The sequence below is a fragment of the Diospyros lotus genome, chromosome 12 (genome assembly GCF_014633365.1).
Source record: "Diospyros lotus cultivar Yz01 chromosome 12, ASM1463336v1, whole genome shotgun sequence".
NCBI classification, from domain to species: domain Eukaryota; kingdom Viridiplantae; phylum Streptophyta; class Magnoliopsida; order Ericales; family Ebenaceae; genus Diospyros; species Diospyros lotus.
Genome location: NC_068349.1, coordinates 15,605,816 through 15,617,945, shown reverse-complemented (window position 1 = coordinate 15,617,945; position 12,130 = coordinate 15,605,816).

Below are 12,130 nucleotides of genomic sequence, written 5' to 3'. Positions count from 1 at the left end.
ATTTTTTTTCTTTATCTTTAAAATATTTATTATTTTTTTTGTTTTTTTTTAAAAGTAGTAAAACAACAAAAATAACACACTAAGTTACCAATTAATCTCCCCGGCAACGGCGCCAAAAACTGACTGCTACGCTACCCTGCACATTTATTTATCAAAACAACAACCAAATTTATCAAACATTAATCCTTTTGTTAAAGCAGGTATAGGGCGATTATACTCGCCAGTGTGCGAGTGTGCGTGTAGTACAATTTTAAATTTATAATTCGGTGAGTCCGAGTCGGTTCACAGGGAGATTATTTTGGATGAAAACAGAAATCACTGAATATTTGATTTTAAGAGGTGATTAAGATAATCTAAAGGAAATGATTAAAACTAAATTAACAATGAGTTTAAGTAGCTTGGGTCAAGACAATTTCAGTGTCAAAACCAATTAATTCCCAACTTAATAGAAAAGATCAATAATATTCATCTGAATTAAGTTTTGCAGATCTATGAGTAATTTTAGTTCAAGATAATGATAATTCTTGTTTAAGCAATCTCCATACATGGCATGGAAATTCTAAGTCAAGCAATTATCATAAATTGAATTATATCCCACAGATAGAATTTATAGGTACAGATTAATCATTTGGGCTTGGGTATGAAAACATTTCCAGGTCTAGCAATCTCCATACGTGGCATGGAAACTCTAAGTTAGGCTTATGCTCCAATCCAAACTCAAAGATACACTATACGCACACTGCTCAAATTAAATCAGATTAATATTACACAATTGAAGCGCAGCTTTCTTTGGGAATCATTGGCGTTGGACACTGTCCTTGCCTTAACCCAAGATCGGATTTAGCTACTCATCTTCATTTTTAAAATAAATTGGCAGGAATTTAAATGACTGGAATTAAAAGACAGTATTTAAAAGACTATTTTTTAACCGACCATATAGGCGGTTTATAATGAAAAGACAAGAATTGAAAGACTAGTTTTTAACCGACCATATAGGCGGTTTATAATGAAAAGACAAGAATTGAAAGACTATTTTTTAACCGACCATATAGGCGGTATATAATGAAAAGACAAGAATTGAAAGACTATTTTTTAACCGACCATATAGGCGGTATATAATGAAAAGACAATATTTAAAGACGATATTCAACCGACCATATAGGCCGTATATAATAAAAAGATAATATGAATAACATAATACAACTATATGGAAACAAAGGTTGAAGATTTAAAAGAGAAATTCTAAGAACGAAATCATATTGAAACTAAAGTGAAAATTTTGAGAGAGAAGTTTCAAGAACATAACTATACTTTCATTATAGGAAAATTGAATGGTTACAAATGCACCCTAAGTGCTCTATTTATAGGGTAAAAGATGCAATAGAGACCACTCAATTATATAATTTAATAATACAAAATATCTAAAGAAAAATAAAATAACTAATTTAAAAATACAAAGATAAATAAAATATCTAACACATGATGTAAGCGACGATGTCATTCCAACTCATGATGTAAGCAATGATGTCACTCCAACCCATGATGTAAGCGATGATGTCATCAATTTGTGGGACTTGGGCTTTTCATATTTTTGGGCTTGGGCCTTCCTTGTGTTGGGCTTAGGCCTTCCTTGTTTTGGGCTTGGGCTTGGGCCTTCCTTGTGTTGGGCTTGGGCTTGGGCCTTCCTTGTGTTGGGCTTGGGCCTGGGCTTTCCATGTGTTGGGCTTGGGCCTGGGCTTTCCATATTTATATTATTATATATATATTATATTATTATATATATTATATTTAATTTTTTTATATTTTATATATTTTTATATTAATATTTTTAAACATGCACAAAATTTCAAAATGCATAATAATATTCAATTTAAACCATTTTAAGATCAAAATAAGGGTGAAATTATAATAAAATTTTTACAAAATTGATCACTAATCACCGACATACAAGACAACCATGTTGCCTCTGGTTTAAGGACCAATAACACAATCGAAACCTGTGATAGATTAAAGATCCTCTCAACCATGTGATCCATCACGTGTGTCACATTCGGTAGGTGGTCAACTAACATCTACCCACATGTCTACTATATTCATCACATGGATTATGGCATGTGACTCACCATCTTTTATCATTAGCATCTCATACTAATCAAAGGTAGTAGCTCATGTGCCAGTAAGTTTTATTTTATCTTGTATATCCATTTAGTTCTAATATTAAACCAAATGGTATCTCCCACTCATTTTTTTGAATCCCACACTTCTTAAAGTGGAAAATGCAAATCCCTAAAGGGAATCATAACGGGCGATCGGGTTCTCTCTTACATGAATACCCTACAACTCTGTGGTGGTTTCTAGGGATACCCACATATTTGAGTAGGCAACTCTTGCCTATCACATCTCATGTGAGGTTCGATCCACGACTCCCATGCCACCCATCTGCAACATTATGGTTGTTTCTAGGATGACATGTTTAGATTTGACCCATTATCTCAGCTAGTGATCCACTTGAACGTCTTTGACCACAATACTATGGTGGTTTCTAGGCCATATTTGTGTGGGGGTAACTAGCGACATCTCATGCTTAGGTAGGCAACTCAGTCAACTCTCATGAAATGCACCCTTAACATTGTGGTGGTATGTTAGGTTCACTCAATCGAGCAATGAATTCCTACGATAATGGAAGGTCATGATAAATCTTATTTATCGTATCTAATATTGGTTTGCACAATTTTGGAAAGATTTTGATCTTTATTTTAAAGGTCTTACTTTGCACATGCATTTAGTTTTTCCATTATGTATCACATACGTAACTAACTCACGCATGCAAAAATAAATCTAATTTATTTTGGAGGTTTCACTTTGCACATGCATTTAAGTTTTCCATCATGCATCTCATACATAACAAATTCATGCATTCATACAAAGTAAGATGATCATAAACTTTATGCTTATTAATTAAATCTGAGTCTCTGGACTTAATTAATAGCATTCCTGGAGACATACATACAATGCACATCATATGTGCACAGCACTCTCTTGGCCTTCTTGCTCCTTGGAAAAACCAACTCTTGATGGCTTCTTCTTCATTTTACATAGAGAAACATACTATACTTTTTTCTAAGAAAAAAATGAAAATAAGGAGACTTATGTCTGATTACAGTCCCGAATGAAATAAAATAAATTATTACAGACCATTTCTCAAATACCTATAACATTCATCCATTTATTCATACATATAATCTCATTGTATTGAGTCCATGATCACCCTTGCATTCAATCTTTTTGAAATAATACGGCAATTTCACATAAAATCCGTGTTAATGTAACATTCATCATTTTTCGAGCTATTGATTTCTCATATCACGAGCATTAAACGATTTTGTATCATAGCAATCTCATTACATTAAAATAGAAATCGAAAACAAATGGAATCAAATCTATCAATGCCAAAATGGTTAACCATTTTCTAGCTTTCCTCAGGGCTGGTTGATAGTTCAAAGAACATGTCGAAGGCATCCATTGAAACACCTAAATGGTCGACAGTTCTAAGGCAAGCTGTCGACTGATTCTAGGATTTGCTCGAAACAGTAGATAGCTTATTTAAGGTTGTCGACCAATTCTCTGCTGGCGGTTGATAGATCTACCTCCGGTCGACACATTTGTAAGGAAAAAGCTAAGACATATCGATCAATAGCTACATACTATCGACCGTCCTTACATACACCTATAAAATAGAGAGCATTTTTCCACCCGAAACACATACATATTGCAAAAACACAAGCATAAATCAATGAAATCGAGCCGAGGCTCTGATACCATTGCAAGGTAATGCAAAACTTTTGGTGTATCAATGTAAGGGTTTTATCAATTTTTAAAACTTTTCCAAAAAACCATACAAACACACCGAAAATAAAAGCGAGAATCACCTTGCAAAACTCAGTATCAAACAATTATATGCATTACACTTAAAACCACACCATAAGGGGCAAGAAGGTATACTTATAATCATTTCAAATTAGATGTAGAGGCTGCAATCCTCCATTTGGCAGCAACGACTTGCTCCCAAGTAGCTCCCGAACATTTCTTCAGATGACTAATTTGACCCTTAAAACTATAAGGGCTCTAGTTGGTCCAGCCTCCCAGTAGTGGATGAAACCAACAAGAATGCCTATGTGCTAGCTAGGCTTTTCTTATTAGTGATTCAAGCTAGAAATGGGTTCAAAGAAAGGATACCCAATCTAATAGACAATCTATTTGGATGGGATTACTACTCTAGTAATCAAGAGAATAATGGAGCAACAAGGAGAGTAATAGGAAAGGTTGTAGGCTTTGGAAGAATGAGGAGAAGAACCATTGGCCGAGAAAATGGCTAAGCATCAAATATAGCAGCAACCAACAACTCTTTTCTTCTTCTTCTTCTTCTTTTCTCATATAACAAGCCATAGAAACCTTAATATGCTCAATAATCGGTCAATAACTAAGGAGAGAGAGAGGGGATAAGTAGGAGACAAGCCCACATCATAAAGAACATACTCCATCCCTTTGATCATTCTCCCTACTGGCCTTCTTTTCCATCTGAAAAGCAGAAACGAGAAAATAGGTAGTGAGATTCACAACCTTGTGTAATAGGAACTGTCGACCCCTTGGCATTAATAGTCGACAGTCGAACTGTTGACCACTTGACATGAATCGGTCAGCAACTTCTAAGGAATTGTCAACTGATTTTGTAAAGTTTTTGTAAATTGCATATAAGCCTGCCATTAACTCTTAATAACCCTTTCATCATCTCATGATGAAACTGAGGCCCCCATTAAATTTTAACGACATGTTTGTCAACTCTTGACAATTGCTCCTATTGGTTTAATCATTGAACTCGATCCGTTAACTCTTAAAAATAACATGATTAACTCTAAATGATGATTATAACTTTCATCGCTTAGTCAACCACTACACCTGGATATGCGTGTGACCTTCTAGGTTCACTACTAAGTAGTAATTGAGACACATTAAACTCTTTAATGCTAACCAAACACTTTGGTCTATAACGAGGATCTCTCCATCTCCTCGATGTATGCCAAAAGCCCCTGAGTGATAACTAATATTATGGCAGGGCGATCATACCAATAATAAAGTCTAACTTCCTTGAGAACTTATTTGGGCTTTCGATTCCCATGTACTATAATCCTTTCATTGACTAACATTCCGATCGAGTGAGAGTCATGGACTAATCAAATTCACTAACTCAATAAGTATGCCATGAATTAGTGTGGTGTGATTGAGATGACACATCAGAACTCATTCTGACATCGAAAACACTTTCCAATCAAGTGTACCATAGACAAGGATTTCTTTAATGAAAACCACCATTGATTGCATAAGATGTTTATCTCAAGCAGGAGGTCGATGGATTCCATTAGCAATCACTTACCTTCATACGCCATTGTGCACGGACCACATAGTGCATCTCTCACTCGGTAATCGAATGGTTCTTAGTAATGAAAAATCTTTGGCATCGACATAGAAGACAACTGTGTTGCCTTTGATCTAACGACCAATAAGACAATCAAAACTCGTGATAGATCATAGATTCTTTCAGCTATGTGATCCATCATGTGTGTCACATTCGGTAGGTGTTCAACTAACATCTACCCACATGTCTACTATATCCATCACATAGATTATGACATGTGACTCGTGATCCCTTATCATTAGCATCTCATACTAATCAAAGGCAGTAGTCCATGTGCCATTTATCATAGCTCACTTCTAAAAAATCTAAGGACTGGGATTAACTTTTAAGAAAACCTTAACGTAAAAGTTTTTGTCACGTATTCTTAACACTTAAGAATAAGACTATCGTTAGGAAGTCTAAGGGCTTATTTATATGATTGATTAGAGAGGTATCAATAAAGATATAATCTTAAAATATAAAAATATATTTTATTACATTTGTAAGAATTACATCATTAGTCTCATAATTTACAGTAGCTAGATGTCATCTAAATCTAGAATCAGGGCACTAACACTAACAGTTTTCAACTTTCTTAGCTGTGATTGTGGCCAATGCATCAGCTTTAATCCACTTCCTAAAGTAGTCTGTTGCCACTAGGAGAAACTTTATCTAGCCGGAGGCTTGAGGGAACGGGTCCAAAATATCCAAGCCCCACTGCACAAACTGTAACACCCTAAAATATAAGAAAGTAATTCCAATTTTTTTGAGATAAATAATAGTTAGTAATTTTGATATTTGAGGTTATTATCGAATATTTGAGGATTTAAGGAAAAATAATAATTTATGTTGTTTTGACGAATGGGCAATTAGGATAATTAATTATTTTTTTTATTTTATTTGGCAGTAATAATAATAATAATGGAAATAATGAAAGAATTAAATTGGTGGATTTTTGAAATGTTTGGGGTGTAAGTAAAATAAGAGGAAAATGAAATATGAGGTGAAAATGCTGGTTTTTAGAAGTTCTAGGCTGTTGTGCAATTTTGAGAGGTGGGTCGTGAACCCCTTGAAAAATTTTTGGAGGCATATATATATTGAAGGAGCAATTGGTGCGGATGGTTGCATTTGCACGTGTGCAGGTGGAGGTTGAGGGTTCGACCTGCGGAGGCTGCACGCAGGAAGAAGAAAGGCTGATTTTTCAACCAAAAGGAAGGGCCAAAATGACGTCGTTTCGGCCCCAAAAGCGGTGGCTGCGTGTGCGGCCCAGCGGCTGCCATGTGTCGCACGCTGAGCCTTTCGTTTTGCTTGGCCGCCATGCCTCTTTTGCCTATTTAAAGGCCATTTTCTTAGCCATTTTTGAAGGAGAAGACAGAGAGGGAATTGAGGGAGAGCAAGGGCATATTCAGCAACATTAGGAGCGAGGAAAATTGGAGAATTTGGGAGAAAAATTAGGTTTTATCAAGGTTACAACTGGTCAGGTAAGTGAGAAAAATATACAAAAAATACTCCGCAAATGAACTTTAATTTTTGAAGTGAATATATTAATTTTTTGGGTAAAAATTATGTATTTATGTAGTACGCATTATATTCACAGCGTGCGAGCAAAAAATGTAGAAAGTGACTATTATAAGGGAAGCTCCCAACCCTCTCCTTGTGTTCTTTAATTCCTACGCAAGTCTCTGTTGTTTTTCATATTTTATTCCCTCCCTCACCTTGATTCGATTCTACGCATTAATAATGCAAATACGTGTGGTGGCTAAGATTGCTTTAGACTTTGTGGCCAAGGAGTTGCAAATAATGTATAATATACATATTCGCATAATAGCCAAGGCAGTCGAAGTCGGTGGGATTGGTATAAATTGGGTGGAAGTTAGAAGAAGGAAGGAGGAAAAAAAGAAAAAAAAAAGAAAAAGAAAAAAGGGAAAAATTAGGAAAAAATGGGAAAGGCTTCCGAGAAATTCCAAAAAAATTTGAAAATTAATTTGGGGCTAGATGAGCATGCACGAAGCCAGAAAATTGTTCGGGCACTCATTTTGAGGTCAGGCCATGCATACCGAGATGAGCTCTTTACCCTAATTTGGTATGACTTCATATAAGGGTTATTTTCCCAAAATAATATGCAAATGCTTTAATTGTCATATTATCATGTGCTATGATGTCTCGTACATTTAGAAATGCATTCATATAATGTGTTGTGATGCATATGTACATTCTTAATTTTTCTTAGCATGCATCGTATGTGTAATAATGATATCGCTAATCTATCACAGATGTTTGAAGCACATCCGACCCTTTGAAGTAGGGTCGCGTAAATGAAATTAGCATGAAAGGAAAGATGATGCATTTTTGCATTATGCATATCACGCATGAAATTTTATTAAATAAAACCTCACTTAGATGATTCAACATCTAACATGGGCTATGTCCCTGGAACATTCAAACGTTCCATAAGGGGTTTACAACAAAGTGGATGAGATGTAATGGAAGGAGATGTTGTGTTCGATGAAGTTTTGGAAAATTGTTCCTGTATTTCGCTTCTTCATGAAGATTCAGATATGTTTTAGTCATGTTGAGAAATTTATATTTCGCTGATGATCAATCTTATAAAATAAAAGAATGTTATGTAATACGAATTATGTTTGAGAAACGATCATGTAATGCCGTTATGATTCTATGTTGTTTTGAGGTTCAATTCTTAACTTTCTCATTTGATGTTTATGATGATTCTCATTCAACATAGATGAATGGAAATTTTGAGATGGATATGAGGAATGGTATGGTTTAGCATTAGTTTTGAAAAGGAAAAACTTACTATCCCAGAATTGTCCTAAGTTATAACACAGTTAAGATGAGGGGTGTTACACAAACGGTATTGGCTGAAACATTGGTTGTAGTTGAGATGTGGGGGAAGATTGAATCGGAGCATACAACTGGCATCTGTCACATTCCTTAACCTTTCTTAGGGTTTAGAGTTTAGGGCATCTTGCCGGAGGGTAGGCTAAAAGAAACTAGATCGCACAATTTTGGCCGCTAGGGCCCTGGCTCTGAAATGTTCACCATAAGCTCCACCCACTATGGACTTCAGATAGCGTGTATCCAACCTCTTATGGGCCCAAGCATTTTAGGAGTGGCATGGTGAAAACTAGCTTGTATAGTGCCCCAGCAACAATAGTAAAATGTGCTCCCCGTATTTTTATCTTCTTTTCTTCAATTGGATCATCTGGTAACTCTCTCTTAGCAAGATAACGGTAGATAAATGTTCTCCAATCATTGCCTATGTCCATATATGCTACCTTGTTCTCCTTTATGCTGGGTTTTTGGAGGACTTCCATAAATATAGCTCTCCTTACTGTTTCCTTAGTTGATGCGTTAGCATGATTGTTAAGGGATCGGTTAATCTGCACCAATTGAAAGTTTTGGAATAACTGAGTGCGGGCTTTGACCTTTACAGATAATGTGCCATTGTCAGCTCCCTTGTCTCGTATTATTTGTGGAACTGTTGGACAATTAATTGGGATTCACTATGAGTCGTCAACTGAGTTACTTCAAGTTTTTAAGCCAATTTTATCCCAAAGATCAACGTCTCATTCTCAGTGAAAGGGTATCATGTTTCGGGTCCAAAGATCAACTGATAGCTTTATCACTTACTCCCAAATACAAGTATAGGTGTTCCCTAGTTTTTGGGTTCGTCAAGAGTGGAACGTCTTTCAAATAGTCATTTAAAGCCTTAAAGGACTTTTGGCATTGTTCCATCCATTCAAAACCTTTCCTAGCCCTTGATGTCTTAAAGAATGGGAGGCTTTTCTTGATTGACTTGGACAAAAATTAGTTTAGGGTTGCCATCCTGCCTATTAATCGCTACATAGATGCTGGAGGGGCCATGTTTAATATGGCATGGATTTTCTTGGGATTTGCCTCTATTCCCCTTTGTGTGATCATGTATCTCAAAACTTTCCCTGATTAGACTTCAAAGGCATACTTCATAGGGTTTAGTTGCATGTTGTATCATCGAAAGACTTCAAATACCTAAGATGACTTCTCTACATGTGATTCCCCTTCCAAGCTCTTCACAATCATATCATCGACGTAGGCTTCCTTGTTATTGCCCAACAAGTTCTTAGAAACCTCACCATGCACTGGTAGGTGGCACCGGCATTCTTGAGCTTGAAAGGCATGACCTTGTAGTAGTAGGTACCCTTTTCTATGATGAAAGATGTTTTTTTCTTGATTTGAAGGATACATCGTTATTTGGTGATACCTCGAGAATGCATCCAAAAAACTTAATAACTGGTATCCCGATGGGTCGTCCACCAATTGATCAATTCGGGGTAATGGATATGAGTCTTTTGGATAAGCTTTAGTGAGATTTGTGAAATCCATGCATACTCGCCACTACTTGTTAGGCTTTTTGACCATTACGACATTTACCAGCCAGTTTGGATACAATACTTCTAGTATAAACCCAACTTCCAATAGTTTGTCTACATCTTTGTTTAGTGTTGGCAGCCTGTTAGGGGCAATATTCTGCTTCTTTCGGCGAATAAGCTTAAATTGTGGATCTACATTCAAGTGGTGGCATATTACTTATGAGTTGATCCTGGGCATATCGGCTGGCGTCCAAGCAAAGATGTTGATATTGTCCTTCAAGCATTTCACAATCTCTTGCTTCACTTCCCTAGGGAGTTGCGAGCTGACATATGCTACCTTCATTGGTTCATCCTCACTTAGTTGTATAGTCTCCAACTTCTCCACCGATTGAGGCTTATGGGAATCTTATCTCGCCAATGACTCATGCACAGCTTGTTCAGCAATGGATAGAGTTTCCCCACTCTTCTTACCCTTTGTGGATGACACGTAACAAGTTCGTGCCTTTCACTGATCCCCTGGGCTTGCCCCACACCCTGAGGTGTAGGGAACTTCATCAACAAATAACAAGAAGATACTATCACCCTCATGTCATTGGGTATGGGGTAACCCAAAATCACATTGTATGAGGTTGAGGAGGCTTTGACTGTGACACCCGTAACTTACTTGCATGCTTAACAATAATAATAATATTCGAATGAAGTTTAAGGTTTAGCGCAAAAAAACTGGAGAAACCAGACTTTTATAAACTTAAGTAAAGTTTCGAACATAATAAAATTTTAATCATGTTTTGTGTAAATATAAAGTTTGACATGGAAAACATGGTTTCAACAGAAGAAAGAAAGACTTTGCGAAGATGCTTTATAGCTATAGCATATATAAAAATATCGGGAGCTTAAAGCCAAACTCATACTTCCTTTAAATTAAATAAAAATCCAAGACATGCTTTATGGCGTACGTATAGGAAAAGATCAGAGTTCAACCTCAAGAACTTTGTTTCAAAAAGGAAACTAAAACTTAAATTCTTGAAAATTCTTTTTCAATGAGCGACCACGCTCTACGTCCATGTCCCAATCTCCTCATTCATGATCACCTGGGGGGGGAGAACATAAGGGGTGAGATTATGTAAATCTCAGTAAGTACAAAAGAACTATCAAACGTATTTAAACATGACATGAACTTGCAACATGAACATATAACATAAGGGGACATGATAGGTTCTACCAACTTGCAGGGGTAAGAACCTCCGTGCATAGCGCTACTAAACCTTGGTCCCGTAACTTGCTTGAGAACATGAAACTTGCTTGAAACATAACATGAAGGACCATATAAACATGATTCATGAGTGTGTCTAAACATCGTAGATAGTTTATAGTGTACTTACCTCAACTTGGTTGGAAAGGACCCAAATTTTTCGGTGAGGCTATTTTTCTCCTATTTCTACACCAAATTTGCTCATTCTTTTTGCAAAATTTTCCCCTCACTCTCTATCACAAAATCCTCTCTCATGATTCTCTCAACCTTGCCTAAATTCTTATAAAACTTGTGAACTACCTTAAGGCCTATTTATAAACATTTTCAGCCAATCATGTTTTACCACATGTCCCATCATCATGAGGCCTCATTATTACCTTCCATGTGTGGCCAATAAATGCTTGCCATATGTCCTTAAGGATAAGGTTTGGAGACTTTTGCAAACTTAGAGGTTAAGTAAGCTTTTCCCTGGCCAATCATGCGATGCCACCTCAGGGGGGTTATTATGAGCCATCATGTGATCTTATCTTATCTTCCAAATGACCAATGGAAGCTTGCCATGTGTCCTTGATATTTTGAGCCTCACATGCTTAATTAGATTTTCAACACTTCCATCATTACATCTCACATGGTTTAATTCATTTTTCTACATTTCCCATCATTACTCCCACATGGTTAATTGATTTTCTACATTTCCCATCATTACACCTTTAACTAGTTAGCTATATTTGGTTACCTAAACCACTTAGTTTGAGATATTTTGATTAGATATTTTAAGGTTTCAAGAACTACACCTCAGCTCGAACTTTTCGGATAATTTTCACTTAGGCCGCTTACAACTTGGTCCCCGGGATATTTTTTAATTGCATTTTAGCCCCCGAAGAAAGGATAAATTACGCTAATACCCCAAGATTTTAGGTAAATTACACTTTTACCCGAACTTCAATATTTATGATTTTCCCATGGCTCAGAAACTGAATTTTTTACTCAAGAATTCCATAATCCCTTGAAATGTCCTATTTCTTCAAGTATCCAAATCTAAAAATCTCGAGTATT